The sequence below is a fragment of the Eubalaena glacialis genome, chromosome 9 (genome assembly GCF_028564815.1).
Source record: "Eubalaena glacialis isolate mEubGla1 chromosome 9, mEubGla1.1.hap2.+ XY, whole genome shotgun sequence".
NCBI classification, from domain to species: Eukaryota; Metazoa; Chordata; class Mammalia; order Artiodactyla; family Balaenidae; genus Eubalaena; species Eubalaena glacialis.
In genome coordinates, this window is record NC_083724.1 from 64,757,549 (window position 1) to 64,776,938 (window position 19,390).

Consider the following 19,390-nt stretch of genomic DNA (forward strand, 5'->3'; position numbering starts at 1 on the left):
ATCCAGTTGGTGCTGCTAGGAACCCCTGACCAGTAAGTGAGCCAAAACGATAAGGGTCCAACTTGTTCTATTCTGGTCAGCGGGCCAAACTTAAGTCAGCTGTTCAACTTGCTTTAAAAACAAAAGGTAAACAAACAAAACAAAAGGAAAAGACTTGAAGATCATGAAAATAGCCTCCTTTCCAAGCTTTTTAAATTATTTATTTTGAACTCTAAGGGTTTTTTTGTTATTTTATTTTGGTTATGAATTCTTTCTACTCAGGAAGAGAGTATATTTGGCTCCCGGTCCCAGTAAAGAGAGGAATTTTTGGCACTGAATCATGACAACAACATAGTTTTCTAGTTCAGGCCTACCCATTCTCTAGATTAGAGAGACATTCATTTTTAAAGCAAATCTCGATCCTTTGTAATGAGAGGTGGTAATACTGCCTGATAAAGAATCAGTTTGAGGATTAACCTACTAAGCAAGTGGCTTATGGTGAGTAAACTGGCAACCTGGAAATATATGAGAATCTTATCATTTATATGTAGTGCTTTTCTGCCATCAGTGTTGAGTTGACAGGAATCAAAAAGTGGAAAATACACACAAATATTGGCTCTGGGGACTTAAACCAGCAATGCCACTGGGAGTAATCCTAGAATCCCTTTGCCTCTTCACTGTCTAAAGCTCTTCTACAAGTTCTGTTGATTTTACCTTAGAAGTGATGTTTGAATCCATCCCTGTCTTATCCATTCTTCCCGGCACTCCTCACCGGCACTTAGAAATCACTGTTGCACCTTCCAACTGGCTCACCACACACTAGTTTCACCAACCCTTGGTCCCATGGTTTGTCAAACCATTTTTAGCTGTAGAAACCCTTGGTTAACCTAAAATTTTAGGTGAATGTTCAATATGGAAAACAGAAAAGGAGATGCTTTGTTTGAAGGAAGTTCGGGAGAACTTGTACCACAGGGTAGTTTGAAAGTCAAAGCTCTTCTCCAATTCGTTTTCTAATCTTAGTGTCCATCAAGAATCATCTGACAGGTACAACATACACATTCCCAAGGGGTTTGTTCAATAGGGCTGGGGTTAGACTCAGGAATCTGAATTTTAACAAACATCCCCAGGTGATTCTGATGCCTCTGGTTCCATATCCATTTTTGAGGAGTACTACCAGTTCTATCCATCTTCTTATATTGATCATGTTACTTCTCTACTTAAAGAATCCCACTGGCTTCCCAAATATTAACTAGCGAGCAACATATGAGGCTAGACCCTTCAAAATCTGATCTCCACCTACCTCCAAAACTCTCTCTGAGCATAGCTCCACTGGCCCAGATTTGTCATTATTCCTTGAGCACAGCTTGCCCTTTCATACCTTCGTTCCTTTATACAGTCACTTTCTACCACCACCTGCCCTTTTCATACCTTGTTCCTTTATATATTCACTTTCCTCTACCTGAGATATTCCTACAATTCCTTTAAGGCCCAGTATAAATATTGTTCTCTCTATAAACCCTTTCCTAATCCTTCCATTTCCAGAGTTAATCAATCACTTCCTCTTCTGGGATATTCAATTTATGGTAGCCCTTTTCATTTAGTATCATAAAAAAACAACTTATTTTATTAAATAAGTTTTTCTCTCTTCCACCAGACTATGGGATCCCCGAAGCCAAAAGATATCATCTTAATCATCTGCATTTCCATGGCACAGCAAAATCCTGGTACATGGTAGGAGATCAATAAATATTTATCAAGTTAATTAAGCGATCATTTGTGTCATACAGTAGAATAGTAGATAAAGCACTGGACATGAGTTCCAAAGATCTGAGTTGCTTTGCTCTTCTGCAACTTACTAGTTTTGTGAGCACAAGAAAATGACTTTATGCCAATAGATTTGACAACTTAGATGAAATAGATAATTTTCTTTAAAATCACAACATTCCAAAACTGACAATTAAGAAACAGGAAAAATGTGTGTATATTAATTGCCTTATATCTGTCTATCTCTCTCTCTATCTATGAATGAATACACATATCTGGCAAGGAAATTCAATTTGTAATTTTTTTTAAACATTCTCAAGGAAAATTTCAAGTCAGGATGGTTTTGCTAGTGAATTACATCAAAGATTTGAGGAAGAAATAATACCAATCTTACACAAATTTTTTCAGAAAATAGTTTTGGGGAATACTGCCTAACTTGTATTACCCATAGTATTACCCTGATACCAACACCTGATTAAAAAAATTATGACAACAAAACTAAAGCCTAATCGAATGAAATATGCACAAAAACCCTTAGTAATATATTAGGACATCAAACCCAGCAATATATAAAAAGGGTAGTATATTATGCCCATGTAGGGTTTGTCCCAAGAAAGCAAGATTAGTATACACCCTATCAATAAAATTCACACTTTTTAAAAAGAAAAAAACCATATGATCCCTCAATAGATGTACATAAAGCATTTGGCAAAATTCAATGCCAATCAACATTAAAAACTCTCAAAACTAAAATAGGAAATCTTTCTCAATTTGATATAATGATATCAGCAAAAACCTATGGCTAGTATGACTAATGATAAATATTGAACAATTTTCCGCCAAGACTAAGAAAAAGGCAAAATTGTCTCCTCTGACTACTTCTATTCAACATCGTACCAGCAGGTAAGGGAGAGAACAATGGTAGGAACAAATAGATGAATCAAGATATGCAAAATGTTTATAAACACTAAAGCTGGGTGACAACTGTTTATGACAATTATGTTATTCACTCTACTTTTACATATGGAATTTTCCATAGTCGAAAAAATGCCTCTCTGTAAAAGGACTAGCTTTCTCTGTTCTGTTCACTACTCCACATTGCCTTCATAAAGGCTTGAGCTGGGGTTTGAATGATGGAGAAGGCCAAGAAGAAAGAAAGGAAGGACAGATAGGGCTAGGAACAGAATAGAAATGAGAACAGATTTTCCATACGGTAAAGGTAGATGCTTTTTTTGAAGAAGAGGATATGAGTTGTGGAAGAGAGGGGAAGATGTAGAGTATGTTTGGAAAAGTTGGGTTGAACTCAATCATTAATAACCTTGAAAGTCAAACAAAGAACAATCCAACTTCTTGTTCACCTTAATCTGCTGCTGAAGTCTTTAGTGAGAACATTCAAAGGCCTAAGGAACAATTTAGCTCAAATACCACCACAACAAATATCACTAGAACAAAAACAAACACACAAACCTCTTCCCAAAGAGAGACTAGTTTCGTGGCAAAAAACAAATTAATACCTCATCTTCTTGATGCAACAATATTTCAACATAACCAAAATTTGGCCTTCCTTTGGAGTTTACTGTTTTGGTGACTTGTGGAAGATATACTAATGTCAGATCCTGTAGATTCTGAATTCACCAGGATTGCGTAGGAGAGACAAACTGTTGTAGACTAGAGACTGAATTCCATGACCTCCTTGCCGTAAACTTAGACAGTTATTTAATGTCTTCTTGTGTGTAAATAGAAATGATAATGCCTCCCACAAAGTTTGGTGTCTTTAAATGAAGTAAAAAAACATAGGGAAAGGTAACATAAGGGACTTAGCACAGTGCCTGGTACATACAAATGTTTTCTTTAACTTTGACTAAGTGTCAAATAATCTGATCCATTGTCACATCTCAGAAGCTGCCTGCCATAATGAATAATATGGAAGTTTGATGGCAAAACACCCCATTGACCCTCCCCACTTGTTTTCCCTCTTTTGAAATGTCCCCCACTGCTTAAATGCCCCTTGTAGTCAACCAAGAAAGCCCAAATAAACCTGAAGCCCAATTAGAAAGTTTTCCCCACTTCCAAAATCCTACCCTAGTAGAATGCTTGCCAATCAAAGACTACCTCAGTACTTCTTTTGATTCTATATAATGTTCTCTCCTTTTTAACACCTTTCTACACCTGCTGAAACAAAAGTGACTACAAATGAGTTCCCTTGATGCAAGTTTATGAGTAAATAGCCATCGTTAATTTTGTCCCAGACATAGTTTTGTCTCTGACACATTGCCTTCCCCTGGCTCTGAAAAAAGGGGCTGATCAAACTGAGCACCGTACGGTGAAGTGTGGTCTCTAAGACATTGTTCTTCCACCGAAAGAGGTTCTGAAGCTTGTTTGACACTGTACACTAAATGTGTTCCCACACCTTAAAGCATCATAGTGGTCATTAGGATATTAAAGGCTTTTGTTGAAGCTGATATGTTCTAAGTTTCTTCCACACCAGGGAATCCTTTCTTCTCTCCCACATAATGCTGTAGTCAACTAATCACCAACCTCTTCATTCTGGGGTCACTGTCACACTGCTTAAAAATGTACCCAGAGGCTACTAACTAGCTCATTAGAGTAACATGGGTACAAACAAAGGATAAGTTAATAGAGGAGAGAAAGAAGGAAAAGGGTGGGGGGAGTCAATGGAATGGCAGACAGCTAGGGCACATCTGGGAAGAAATAATATATTAGAAGAAATCATGTAAGTCTTTCCAAAATCCTAGTAGGTTCAGGGATACTGCATTGGAATCACTGAAATGTCAGTTATTTTAGTCCAGCAGAAGTTGAACCCCTTCCCCTAATCTTTGTTTTGAACTAGTTTTTGGTCATCCTTTAGGCCTATGTGAGGATAAATTTCAAATTAGGGCTTTAAAGTTGCCTGGCTTTGAAGAGCACTTAAGCTTACAAAAGAAATAAATTGCAGTGTCAAGCTAAAGAAATAAATTGCAGTGTTAAGCTAAATAGATGATTTATTGACACTTTTGCAGAACTACTTTAGGTTATTTTTTGTGGGATGTATCCAAATGGAATAGCACCAAGGTATTTATATAGGCTCCGATTTCTACACAACTCCTATATCTGACATGAAGTATTTGTATGCCATATAACCTTGCCCTCTAAAGGGGTGTTTGTTCATCCTTTAAACTGAAAGTTGATCAGTATCTGGATATTTGAGGAGTTACCCTTCTATCCAGCTTCTTGCGTGGCTGGAGGCAAACAGGCAGACAATTACTTTGCATTGCTCTACTTTGGACCCATTAAGGAGGTCAGATAGCTGCCATGCGTAGACGTGAGTATAAGCAAGAATCTCTCCAGGTTGCATGTGTGCTCAAGGTCTTGTCCAACAGAAATGTCCATGTTACTCCATTCAGGGTCACTGTGTCCCTCTGTGCAAGTACTTTCCTGTGCAAGGCGCTAAACTGGAGGGCAAGAGGTGGGGCAATCCAGATCACCTTCTTGACAAGTCATCCGCCCGTGGGGCTGTGTAGGCCCAAATTCAATTTTTTCCCAGTTTGCACAAAAGTGCCATCCAAATGAGCAGCAGCACAGATTCCTTTCATTCATTCACTCAGTATTTTCTGAGGACGCGTTGAGTATAAGGCACTGTTCTAGATACTGGAAAAGATTTAAAGATGAAACAATGCAGTCTAGGGAGACTGAGCATGTACACAAATATAAAGTAAAAGAGGACTGAAGAAGTAAAAATGAATTATTAGGAGTGGGCCTTGGACATAATATAAGTCTCTTCTCCTAACTCTGATCATCTCTTTCTCTTTTCTGTCTCAATTATTAACATTAGGGATCGAGAGCTGGTCTCAACCTACCTGGTCTTGCCCCCTCTTCTGCCACGTTTATAGCATGCTAGAGCTTATTTATCATACGTTTGTCCCGCAACAGAGACTCTCTCCTGTCTTGTGACCGAGACCAGTGGTCTGCAAACTTTTTCTGTAAATGACCAGACAGTAAATATTTTAGGCTCTATGGGACAACTACTACTTAACTCTGTAGTTATAGGCAGAAGTAGTCATGGACAATACATAAACAAAGGAGCACAGCTGTGTTCCAGTAGGACTTTGTTTATGGATACTAAACTTCAATTTCATGTAATTTTTAACAGGTTTTAACGTATTATTCCTCTTTGCATTTTTTTTAACAATTTAAAAATGTGAAAACCACTCTTAACTCATGGGTGATACTAAAACAGGCAACAGGCTGCCTCCTAGCCCAGAGTATATGTAGGGGACAGAGTGGTCCTGAGCTATTGGGATGCAAGCAAGTAAAGCAAAGAAGAAAGGAAGAGTTATGGATAGAATCTGTCATTTGTAAGGCTGCTGGGAAGTTAAATCTTACAACATCCTTGTACTGAACTCAGGGGATTTTTATATATGCAGAACTGGCATGGTAGAACAGGCAAACTTCATGTGAATGCTGACAACTCTTTTCATAAAATTAGTTCTAGGTTAGTGAGAATACTAGCTATTCACCAAAACTCTGTTTCCTTTTCTTTATGGTCAAGCAGGTAGAACACATCTCCCAGCCACACTTGCAGTTAGCTGTGGCCACGTAACTGGTTGTCACAAAGGAACGTGAGCCAAGGTAAATTGAGTCACACTTTAAGGAGGTTCTCGCTTCCCTCATCTACCAGCTGAATGTCACTTGGTAGATGAAAATGGGGCTTCATTTGATGATGGAGACGTAAGTTTGAAGGAGTCTTGGTCCCTCAAGGAAGACACAGAGAAGAGCTACTCACTGAGCAGGAGTGTCTACCTGAAACCAATATAAGAGCCAGCAATAAACTTTTGCATTTGAACAATTATGTATGCAAATTTAGTCTGTTACAGCAGCCAGTGCTACCCTAATTTAGTGTTAAGTATAGAGCCACATCTTATTAACCTTCGCGCTTTCAGCATCTGTCTCAGGGCTTGGTACGTAATTGTTGTGGACTAAATGACTGAGAAACCATGAGAAAGCATCACTGCCATGTTGTATTCTCCTATCCCCCACCGAGCTCCCTTTATCTCCTCTCCTGAATGGTACCATTGCCCTCATGATGCCACTTAGCCGCCCAAGTTTTCTGTATTGTACTAATCCCTCCAGTCTTACCAAAGTAATGTTCTCGGAACAACATTTTTATTTCATTTTTTCTAAAAACTTATGCTTATTCAGCTAAACAGAGCTGTTAAGCTCTTTCATGTTAAGGTATAAATGACTAAAATGGTTTACCGTGTGATTATTATTCACAGAATACAAAATATATATTCAAATTTTTAAAAAGGGAAAATTATGCCTTATTATGAAAAACAATCACTGATTTTTTTTATATCAATGAAGGATTCAAAGAGCTGTATTTTGTGACACACAATATAGATGACTGTTTCCCACCTAAATAGACAGGATGCAATCACTGGAAGAAGTAAAGACCTGTAATATGCCTAAACTAGCCAAAGGACAAAAAACTTATCATCAGGTTTCCACTGTCCACAAATCCTTAGGGTACTCTCCATTCTTCATTTTCATAGACGTGAAATTTTAGATTTTGAAAGGACGTGGATGTCATCAGGCCCAACCTCTCACCTTGAGGGACATACATGTTGCCATGATCAATAATATAATCCTTTACATAGTCAAAGAATTCTATCCCCCATCTTCTCTTCACTGGGCTAAGTATTCCCAATTCCTATAGGAATTTTTTGCAAACATATTTTAATCCATTAATCTTTTTCATTTGTCCTCCAGTTGTTCGCTCTTTCTCAGATTACAAGGTTCAAAAAGGGACATGAGATTCTAAAGAAAGACATAAGCAACGAGGCCAGCCAGCCAGGCCTATGTATAGACAGAGTTGAAAGCTGCCAGCCTGGTTTGATTTGAGATGCAGAAAAGCTCCCGGCTCTCCTCCCCTCGAGCCCCACTCACCCAGCCAAAAATAGCTCCCCAGTCTCGCCTGCCAAAGCTGATTTTCCCATCACCCAGGGGCCTCTGGGAAAGGGGCAGAGGAAAGGCAGCTGCTGTTTCTTAAGAAAATGTACTTGGCTCTATGCTGGAGACCTTATATACATTATTTCATTTAAACTGTACAAGTATTTTAAGATGTTATTAGCACATATAATATAAAGAGGGTAATAAGTAGCCAGGGAAAGATAAGAACATAAGCTCTCCAGTCAGACATTGGTTTGAAGTGTAGCTCCAACATTTACTGGCTGTCAGATTGTAGCTAATTTGTTTCCCCTCTCAAAGGCTCAGTCCTGACCTACACTGACTACTAAACCTACCACATAGGATGTCATGATAAAAAAATGAGATAATCTATATGCATAGCCCAGTTCCCACCTCCTGACAAATACTCAGTATATCTGAGCCACTGTTAGTATCAGCCCTACTTTAGAGATAAGGAAATTGAGAGTCGGAGACACTAAATCATTTGTCTCAGGGCACAGAGCAAGGAAGTAGGAGAGACAGAATCTGAACCGAACTCTGCCTCCACAGCTTGTGTTCTTTCCACTAGTGTTTCCAAAAGACCCTTCATAAGTTGATCTGAGTTTCCTGGGAGAACTCACCTAACAAGATGTTCCGCTAGCCCAAGTTTAGACTGTCTGACTTAGGAACCCAAGTATGTAGCCTTGACATGATATTAGTAAGCAAGTAAACAGGTAAGCCTCCAGGATTGGAGGGAATGAGTCAGAAGACAAGTTTCCAAGAAAACGTGGCTCCAAGTGAGGGGGGAGCAAAAGGGCATGAGGGGACTGAATGGTGCAGGACCACTGGGCAGGGACACTGGGAACATTTGATAACTGAGCACCAAAGGCAGGCTCGGGCAGACCGACTTCTCTAAGTCACAAAGGCTCAGACAGGAATTTGGGAGTTTCCCAGAGTCCACACTCTGACCGTGACCTGCCTCTGAAAGCATCTCCAATTTTCAAATTGATACAGGAGAAAATTCTTAGGTCCTTAGCCCAGGAAAATGAAGACAAAAGGGCAGCCTGAAGGTGAGGTTCCCTTGTTCGCTTTCTTAGTGTTAGCTGTCAAACTAGAATCCCTACCTTGAGCTGATATTTGTTTTAGGCCTTGTACTTACTATACAATGTCTATTCATTCAAAATATAGTGATGAAATTTTTGACTCCCAATCTGGACCTGCAGAACTCAAATCCTGGATGCTTCATTCATAGCTGTGTGACTCTGGGCAAGTTACTCTATCCTCTGTGTCCCAGTTTCCTCATCTATTAAATGGGGATAATAAGCGTACCTATCCCATAGGACTGAGTGAGTTTTCAGCAAGTTCAAATATATAAGATGCTCAACAGATTTTAGCTGTTACTATTCTCTCATTTAATCCTCACACTGAGTCAGGAAACTGAGACTGATGGTGGTCCAGGGACATGCTCAAGCTTTCCCCAGCTGGCAATTAGAGGGATGAGAACCCAAAGAGAGAACTTAAGATTCCAAGTATAGTCGTCTTCTATCTTACTAAGCTGCTTCTGTTACAGGAAAAGATGTAACGCGTAGGAAAACTCTCAGTCACCTATCAAATGGTGTTTTCCAAATAATCTGAAATTTCATTATGTTGTCATACAGTCAAGGCTGAGAGTTCAGGACTTGTCTTCACCCAACAGCTAAATGGCCATTCACATGTGGCCAAATGCTCTCATTAGTGACAAAGAGTCAAAACATCAGCCTGCTTGCTCATAATACAGAAAAAAATGGATAAAAAAAAAATGGATAAAAAAAATGGGGAGGGCAGAGGTACTAAGGTACACTGGGCACATTATTTTCTGAGTTGCAGCTTCTAACAGCAGTGACTCACCAAAATAATGAAGGCATCACCATGATCTGTCTCCCTCTTCCCCACTGCTTAGGAACCGGAGTGGTACATGGGCCCTGGCTAAGATAATAAATGGTGCCCCTTCGGATGCATCACTTTCAAGTTTCTGGAGGGGTCACTGTGTAGCCAAGGGAATGGCTATGAAAGCAAGGAGATGAATAAAAAGAACCAGCACAACTCTACATAAGAATGTTAGCTGCTTTGTGAAAGAAGCTGCCTTACAAATTATGGGCAGTTTCTCTTGCTCCTTATTACTTAACATTTGTTCTCAAAATGTGTGTGTGTGTGTGTGTGTGTGTTCCAACAGCCATTGGCTGGACGTAAATAAGCATGCAAGCATGTCTGTAACTACACTGGTGGGGATACCTGGAGAAGGTGCATGCTTGCAGAGGCCACGATCATCTCACCCTTCGGGAAAACATGGAATGCCAATGGCCACACTAAACTGTTCTGTGTCACGTCTGGAGCATTACTCTGGACAGACTGGACAGATTAGGTCAGAGTTCAGGAGGTATTAACTTTACACACACGAAAGGGACGTTTTCACTGGTCAAAACTTGACTATCAGCCATGGCATGTGGTTCAGTTACGTATATTGCTAGGATAATGGACATGAATCCTGGGGTGAGATTAATCCCATTAAATAGGAAGCAGGGTTTCCCAAATGGTAGACAGTAGTAATTAGAAAAAAAGTGCTTCTGTTGTAGAGAAGTGTGGGCCTGTACATATAAGATTTACTTTAGCCACTGGAGCGCACCCCTGCCAGACCTTCCATTAAAGGATTTGATAACCAGAGGCTACCCTTGGACCAGAGGAAAACTCATGCTCAGTGTAACTTTGAATGTCTCTTTGTATAATCAAATTTCCTTTATTTTCTCCCAGAAAATCATTATAAACCTCAAGATGTCTATCTCTTGAGGAGATGTGGAAAGATGAGAGTGAAAGTACAGCTCAGTTTGAATGCGAGACACTGGACTCTCCCAAACATTCTAGGCTTCTAATCCCTACTGGCAAGAAGAAATAAAGTCAGGCGAGTCAAAGCACATTTCTACTGACCAAAATAAATGGTCAAATATTTTCTCTCTCCAGTTTTCTCTGGAACTTCAGTGCTCCTCTGGGATCGGCCCATTCATTGACAACGCTGTCCCTCACTAACCTCTGGCGGGCACTGGACTTCATTAAAAAGGGAGGAGAGATGAAAAGCAGGGCTGGAGGTGGGGGGAGAGTTTTCTTAAAGGGTCTTCTTCACACAATGTAAAGATGAGATCAAACTTGCCAAGTCTTATCATTCGGCAAAATCAAGTGAATGCATTCAGTTAGAATTCAGCCTCTTAGATGAGGGGGCCAGCCATGATGGCTCTGCCTACCCAGTTACATGGCTCAGTTTTTGAAAAGCCCCAGAGAAATTTGCCTCAGAGAAATGTTCAGTGTTGCTTTGGTGCTGCTTTTCTCTGAAACACAGAGGTTTAACCCAACCCACAGTTCTGTGCATCTATAAATAATCAACCCGCTTCCTAGGAGACCCTCGGTAAGAAGTTCTCACTTAGTGCCAGCCAGGACGAGGAGCAAAGAGATGCCAAGTGCAGGGGGAGTGAACCCCTTAACTAAATGGTGGCAAGAGAAATGAGCAGTATAGCCTTGGTAGTGGAGGAAAGCAGGCATCTCCATCTACCGTACTGGCCTCTGCAGTGACACATCATCACCTACGTGATCATCTGAAACCCTGAAAATAAAGCTGACCAACTTGGGGTTTGCCTAAGGGCCACAGACCCAGAAGTCCAGCCAAGGTCAACATAGGCTGGTAACTATGGAGGCCACAGGCATGAGCAGGAATAAGGACATCCACTGTCTACCCAGCACCCAACGTCACAGGCCTAACGCCCAAACCTCCACATCTGTCTGGCTTGAGCTGAGCTTGGAAATAAAGGATTTAAAAGATCATAAATCATCTTCCCCAGACTGGAGGTTACACAGGGCAATTCCTAGATGAGCTTATGTGTTGAGAACCCTCTGGAACATTTCACAAAAGTATGTGGCCAGAAATATGCTCCCACGACATCTTGGGTACATGATTTTGGGGACACGTTGCACTGTATTTTCACATGCCTGTCTTTCCAATTTGTCAAGAAGATTCTTTAGAACAAGAGCCATGTCTTAAATATCTCTATATCAACATGCCTGCGATAGAGCCTGACACATTCTAGGAACCCAATATATGTTTATCAAATGGATGGATGAATGAATGTTCAATTTTACAGCAGTGCTGAAAAGATGTCCTATCTTGACGGTAAATACTACACATTGCTTTCCTTTTTCTTTAAAGATATGGAGAGTTCTGACCCCAAATAAAAGACATGATATGTACTTATTACATTCCAGCCTAAGATCCACATTTGGTACTAAGTATATTGACAGTGAAGAAAAATGCAAAAAGAAAATAAATAAAATACTCCTTGCCAGGACACACCAGCCATGAATGAAGAATATCATCCCATCTTGCTACAATAAACATTTCAGTTCCTCCTGTGAGGACTCCTATATGGCTTCCTGTTTGGGGAAGAGTATAATAAGTGGTATGTGGTTAAGCAATGTCCTCGAAGGATGTAAAAGAGCTCTGAGTAATACAAGCCTCAACAGGTCTTCAAGAGCTTTTAAAGAGAGCAAAACATTCTCTCCGACTTTCCAAACAACTGACTTTCCGAGAGTCAGTACTTTCTGAATACATTGAACGCTGATATGTGATAAGAGGAAACACAAAAACGTGACAAAAACACTATAGAATAAGGCATGAAAGATGCTAAGGGTATGAACACAAAATCATACAGTAAGAAGAATGTGTTGCTTTCAGTTCAGATCAGGTAAAATAGGCTCATGGCAAAAAAAAAAAAAAAAAAAAAACCCTAAAAACAAAGAATCCAGGAGAACGAATAAGCAGTTTGGAGATTCAGATTTTATAGTTAAGAAATTTCAGGAATGCTAGCCAAGTAGAGATAAGAGAGTGCCAAGGAAAAATAATACCCAGTGAAAGCAAAAAGGAAAAACCAGGCATTTTACTTTGCCTCCCCGTACTGAAGTTTTTGTAGAACTTTCAAAAGCCTATTGAAGGAAAATCATACTGTTTCCTTCATCATGTAATTTTAGATAGCTACACTCACTGAAAGTAGTATCTGGAGGCATTACATTAGAAAAGTCCATAGTAGAAATTTCGAAAGAAAATTTTTAAATGACCAGTGCGTTTGGCAATGGCTACAGAAAGAAAAAAACATTTCAGCCCTAAAACTGAAGTATTTATCGAACTACAATGATATCAATGTATATTTGAGATAATAGGAGCCAAATATGTTAAGGAACATGTTCACATTTCTGTGGTATTGACCCTTTGAGGATTTTGGAAAAAAAAATATTGTAAGGATAATTCGAGATTGTTTTAATTTCTTCCTTAATATTTAATAGAGTCAAGCAAATGGTCCATGGTTCCTACTTTCCCAAGCATGTAATTACGTACTTCTCTGTGGACTTGAATTAGTAGAGATTGATTGCTTTACTGTTCATATCAACAACGTTAACCAAACCTGTTTCAAATTTTAACACAGCCGCTCTAATCAAGGCTGACTGCATGAATTACGCAAAATACAAAATGGAGACTAAGTTACAATATGAATAAGTTTCAGGGTTCCAGTCAATAACACGGTGATTATAGTTGATAATACTGTATGTATACCTGAAATTCGTTAAGAGAGTCAATTGTAAGTGTTCACACCACACATACAAAAAAGGTAACTATGTGAGGTGATGCATGTGTTAATTAACTTGATTGTGGTAATCACTTTCCAATGTATGTGTATATTAAATCATCATGTCATACACCTTTTAAAAATCATGTTTTATAAATATGTACAATTTTTATTTGTCAATCATAACTCAATATAGCCGGGGAGGGGAACAGTATAAAACTGAAAATGCTTTTATATTAAATAACTTAAGTTCACATTCTATTACCAATACTATCAACAGAGTAATCAGAAAAATAATCAGAGATATTTAATGTGGTTTAAAACTTGAGATATCCAAAAGAAATTTGCATGGCTATTATAGAATAAATGCCAATAATGTGTGGGCAAATAAGACTAGGCTCAGTTTTTCCGTAATCCTCTTTGTTTTTAGCAAAAATTAACCCAGACTAAATCTCCTGGATTAGTGGTGGTAAAAGGTGGTAAAAACAATACCAGAAAACAAGAAGAGAGAAATAGAGTAGTATTAAGAACAAACCAAGAAAATCCCTGAAGAGAATGTGATTTAGAAGGCTGACACTTTCTGGATAGCAAAGAGGTTATAATCTTGACTAAATGTTGTGTTGTGTTTTTAGCATCTTTGATCAGAACATCCAAAAGAAAGGACTGAAGTTTAGGCACTCATACATTATTCTCATGAGAAAACTATTTGAGTATTGTCATCCCTCTTTTATAATTGAAAAAACTTACATATGGAGATTATTATGAGGATTACCTATGTCATAAAAAAAGTGGTCTCAGTCTTGAGACAATTTTTGAGTCAATGATTATATAAACATGTTTTGTTTACCTTTTTAATTGATAATATCAGGCAAATGCCCTACACATCTTTTATTTAAAATATTCTCCATCTAAGAACAAATCTAGATAGCATTTGAAGCTAGTATTATTAGAGGTATTAGACATTCTTTCTGGGCTTCTTCAATTCCTTTTAGCATTACCAAACAAACACCAGTAATGTCTCTGTCTTGAGGAGGCTGAATTTGAATAGAAAATTACTAGCTTTATTATAATCACTTAGAGACATTTAAATTAAGCTGTCAATATTTTCAATAATGTATTTCACTCTTATTTTAAAATTTTAGTTAGATAAGCACTTCCTTTCTCCACTTGCTCAGCTATTGCTAATTCAACATAGTCATTGAATAGGGTATCATGCTTCCCCCAAATAAGCAAGAATTAAAGACACAATCCACAGGCAAGAGCTTATTATTGATGGCTGCTTAGTCCTTGGAATCGATCACATTTAAAGCAGCAATTTAACCTGATAACCCTCATCAGCTTAACTACCTCCATCACTTATTCTAAAACTATTCCTATCCTCATACCACTGCAACTTGCCCCAAATTTTTTTAGAAATCTGACCCTATGACCCAGCTTTTTTCTGTAGGCTGACACCCACTGAAATTCCCATGAGAAGAAATGTCTTTGTACTTAGATTGTTCCAGGAGAAAGTTCCCATGATACAGCTTCGTCATCATAATATATCTGATATAGATTAACAGCAAAATAATTTAAGGAAATTACACATATTTTGGTATGCATTTGTACTAGCTGTAATTTTTCACTTTGATTTCTCCATGTACACCTTTATGAAGGGAGGACATGAGTTTCAATTAAACTGTACGTTTTAGGCATCATGTTGATATTAGGAGAAGGATAGTTTATATCAGAATTCTTAAGAATTCAACTTATATATTTTGGTAGGGAAAAAAACACTGGACTTAGTGTATAGAGTCTTAAATTTGAGCTCTTATCGCTAGACCCATTCTGGGTCTCAATTTCTACGTATTTTAAATGAGTGGATTGACTTAAATGTCTCTGAAGTCTCCTCTAAGTCCAACATCCTGAGATCATTTAAGATTTTGATGAGATGGAATGATTTTGTTTTTAAGTTGGTGATCATGAAGTCTTCCCTTGAGCCCCCGCATTCAGAGAGCTTGCTTTCCTTATATAGTTAAGTTCTTTCACTTGTTGAGAGAAGAAATAGTATATACAGGACACTTGATATTCCAAAATGCATTGCTACCTGATCTTTTTTTCTTGCCAATATGTATAGTTATGGTCACATAAAAAATAAGTACATAAGTGCATGCACTTAAGTTAATTGGAGTATAATTGCTTTACAATGTTGTGTTAGTTTCTGCTGTACAATGAAGTGAATCAGCTATATGCATACATACATCCCCTCCCTCTTGGACCTCCCTCCCACCCCACCCCCATCCCACCCATTTAGGTCATCACAGAGCACCGAGATGAGCTCCCTGTGCTATACAGCAGGTTCCCACTAGCTGTCTATTTTACACACAGTAGTGTATTTATGTCAGGCATCTGGGACACAACTATCACTTAAAAGACTCAGGTTGTAAAACAAACTATCTTATAGCCTAAATGAAGCTTCTTATAAACTGGTCTCCCTCTTTCTCTGTAGACACTATTGATGCCATCTGAGACCTAGCTAAGGGCCTGGGCACATAAAAATCATAGTGTGTGTGGATTGACTCCACTGTTTTCTCAAAATCTGGGGTTCACACCTTCCTAACCAACTTCAGAAATAACTTATCACTGAGTTCTGCTAATAAGTAACTCAATTTCCTAAAGTCAGTGGTGAGTAATTAGTCAGCTTTGGCTGGGAGAGAAGAAGGTGGGGAGGAAGGGGAGAGGAGGAGGAGGAAGAGAAAGGGAAAGGAAGAAAGAACAATAAAAATAATCACAATCTTGTGCATTGCTGGTGGGAATGTAAAATGGTATGGCCTTTGTGGAAAACAGTACGCCAGTTCCTTAAAAATTTAAATCATAGAATTGCCATATGATCCAACAACTCTATTTCTGGGTATATACCCAAAAGACTTGAAAGCAGGGACTCAAACAGTATTAGTGCACCAGTGTTCATCACAGCATTATTCACAGTAGCTGAAAGTTAGAAACAACCCAAATGTCCATGAACAAATAAATGGGTAGACATCCACTGTAGAGATATGGTACATCCCTGCAATAGAGTACTACTCAGACTTTAAAAAGTGAAATTCTGACACATGCTAAAACATGGATGAACCTTGAAGACATACTTAGTGAAATAAGTCACTCACAGAAGGACACATTTTATATGATTCCACTTATATGAGGTACCTAGAGCAGTCAAATTCATGGAGACTGAAAATAGAAGGGTGGTTTCCAGGGGTTGAGAGGAGGGAGGAATGGGAAGTTACTGTTTAATGGGTACAAAGCTTAGTTTGGGAAGATGGAAAAGTTCAGGAGAGGAATGTGATGGTTGCACAACAATATGAATATACCTAATGCCACAGAACTGTATACCTAAAAATTGTTAAAATGGTAAATTTTATGTTATGTGTATTTTACCACAATAGAAAATTACTCACTGCAGTGTCAAAGTTTTCTTTTTATTCATTTTTATTCCCCTCATCTGGGAAAGTTGAATACACGCTCTACTTCAGTGTTGCCCCATGCCAGGAATTGCCAGAAAATAAACTTGATGTTCCAAGCAATTCCCCCATGGTTTAGAGAGATGAAGGAAAAAAAACAGCTGGTTTAAAAGCAGTCATAGAATCTTCCACATGAGTCCCATGAATAGACTCAGTGCACACATTTAACATGCAATAAAAACAGGCACCAGACCAAACCATTACTCACGATGGAATGGACATGTTCATTGTTATGGTTGTTGCCAATTCCATAGGAGTTTGTGGACTCAGAAGATGGTTAGACCCGAAAAAAAAAAAGAGAACCTGAGACCAGGATTAGAAGTGAATGGAGTAGAATGACAATGAGATCATGTAGAAATTGAAATTTGAAATTCTGCTGCAAAGTGGTCCTGGATAGAATTCAATAGAATTCAAGCAATTATTCAGCTAAACCGAAAAGAAAAAGAATTTCCACCATGCTATTAAGAATAAAGGCATTGTGGAGATAAATTATCCAGATAGCCTTTCATATTGATTAAATTGCCTTATTGAGTATGAAACTCTGCTCAATTTGTCCAAAGCCAAAGACTAATAAGACGGTAGGATGTCAGAGGAGAAGGAACCATACATCTCATCTTATTCCATCACAACATGTGGGAGATAAGAGAGCTGACAGAGTTTAAATGATCTGCTTAAAAATAGAGCAGAGTCCAAATAAAACCCAAAGTCTTTGAATCTCCTAGCTAGTTCATTCCACATTACACAACATTAGTTAAGTAATTGCACAGAAAGAAGAAAGATTAATATCACAAGAATAAAAATCATGTTCACAAGCAAAAGAGGAATGCAGTTGCTTCATTTAGTCAGTTATCATTTTGAAACCATAATGTTAAATAGGTTTAAACACAAAGTAGATAGTTCTAAAAAGTAGTATAATGCAGCAAAGAAGAAACGAAATGATGTTAAATATGTATCCAAAAATGCTAATCTCTAAACACAGACTTTTTGAAGATTCATAGTTTTCCAGTGCTGATATTTTATACCCTTTGTTTAAAAATCAATTGGAAAGGAAGACATAATGAAGTTTTTAATGTCTGTGATTCTGATTTTTACATTTAGTAACATTTATTGGAAACATACCATCAAAACAAAGCATATGTTTTAAAATCTTATCTATAAGATAAGATTTTAAAGCTATAAATTAGTAGACAAGCCAAGGCACCCATTTCTAAGTCATTCTAATAACGTTTCCCCATTTCCCTAAAACACATAAGCAGAGTATGGAGAAAGTGTTTGAGTGAACCAGTGAGTGTGTGACTGTGTGTATGACCTCTCTACTCTGCATGATGTATTTTTCAGACGTTTGATAACGCCTATTACAGTTATAAATTCACCTGACAAGGAAAATGAGACTACTTGAGAGAATAATCATTTTACTCCAAACACTTAAAAGAGTAGAAGGTCCAAGTTGATCAGGTGATATCAAAGAGAGCAAAACACTCTAGCGGGGTTTACTCCCAATGTTAGTATAATCGTCACATTTATCTGTGGCTCCTCACTGAGGTGGGGCAAAGGCATGGCATCTTCCACTGTCAAATCTGAAAGGTGCTTCTACATTGTCATCGTCACTTTTATTTTACAAAAGGAGAGAAAATTCATAGTTTCACAGCTAATTAGTAACAGCCCAAGGACCAAAATCTAGTCCTTCTGACTCCCAAGAGAGATTCAGTATTTTCCCTATATATCTCACTTTCTTATTTAAAAAAAAAAGGCTCCAACAGTCTTTCAAGTTGGACGGTATTTTTTCACCATAGGCAAATTCTTTAAAATTTTGACTTCATAGAAAATTGGGCAAAAATCAGATACAGATGTGTATGTGTGTGTTAAAACCTTTTCTATGGCGTGGAAAAGTATAATATCAAAAAGTCTGATAGATGAGATCTGGCTCCTTTTGCCATGTTGGGACTGAAGCCTTTCACCTTACATAGAAGATGGATATTTAGAAAATGTGGATATTTGAATAAAATGTCTCTTAACCCTAAAAGATCTGCTGTTAACTAGAATTCATTGAGGACTAGCTTGAGCAGTTGAACGGGGATATATTAATTTCTGGCATTAATGCTTTCTTCTCAGAGAGGTTTCCATCTGTTTCTCTCCCTTGATTCTGTTCTGTAGTTCATTAGCTCCAGTATTGCCTCCAAGACTTTTCCTCCATCATACAATGCTCTACCTTTGTACCTTCTTCTCTTCCCATTCTGCTGTTGAAAACAAGCTTACAAAGAATGTTTTTAATCTTCCAAGGACCTTCCAACAGTAGGATCTTCCTCATTTGTGAGGTTGTTGCCAAACCACTACCATCCATACTGCTCATCCAGGTTCCCGCCTAATGCCACTGCTGTCCCTTCACAATTTCTCCCCTGGACACAAGCCACTGCTTCCCAAGCAAACCACTTTCAGCCAGGACAAGCAACAATGGGGCCAGCAGACAGACCCAAACACGTGTCTGTTAGTAGAGCTAAGACATCAGCCATGTCAAGAAATGCAGCGAGTTAGAAAACCCATGTAGGTTATTACTTATAGAGG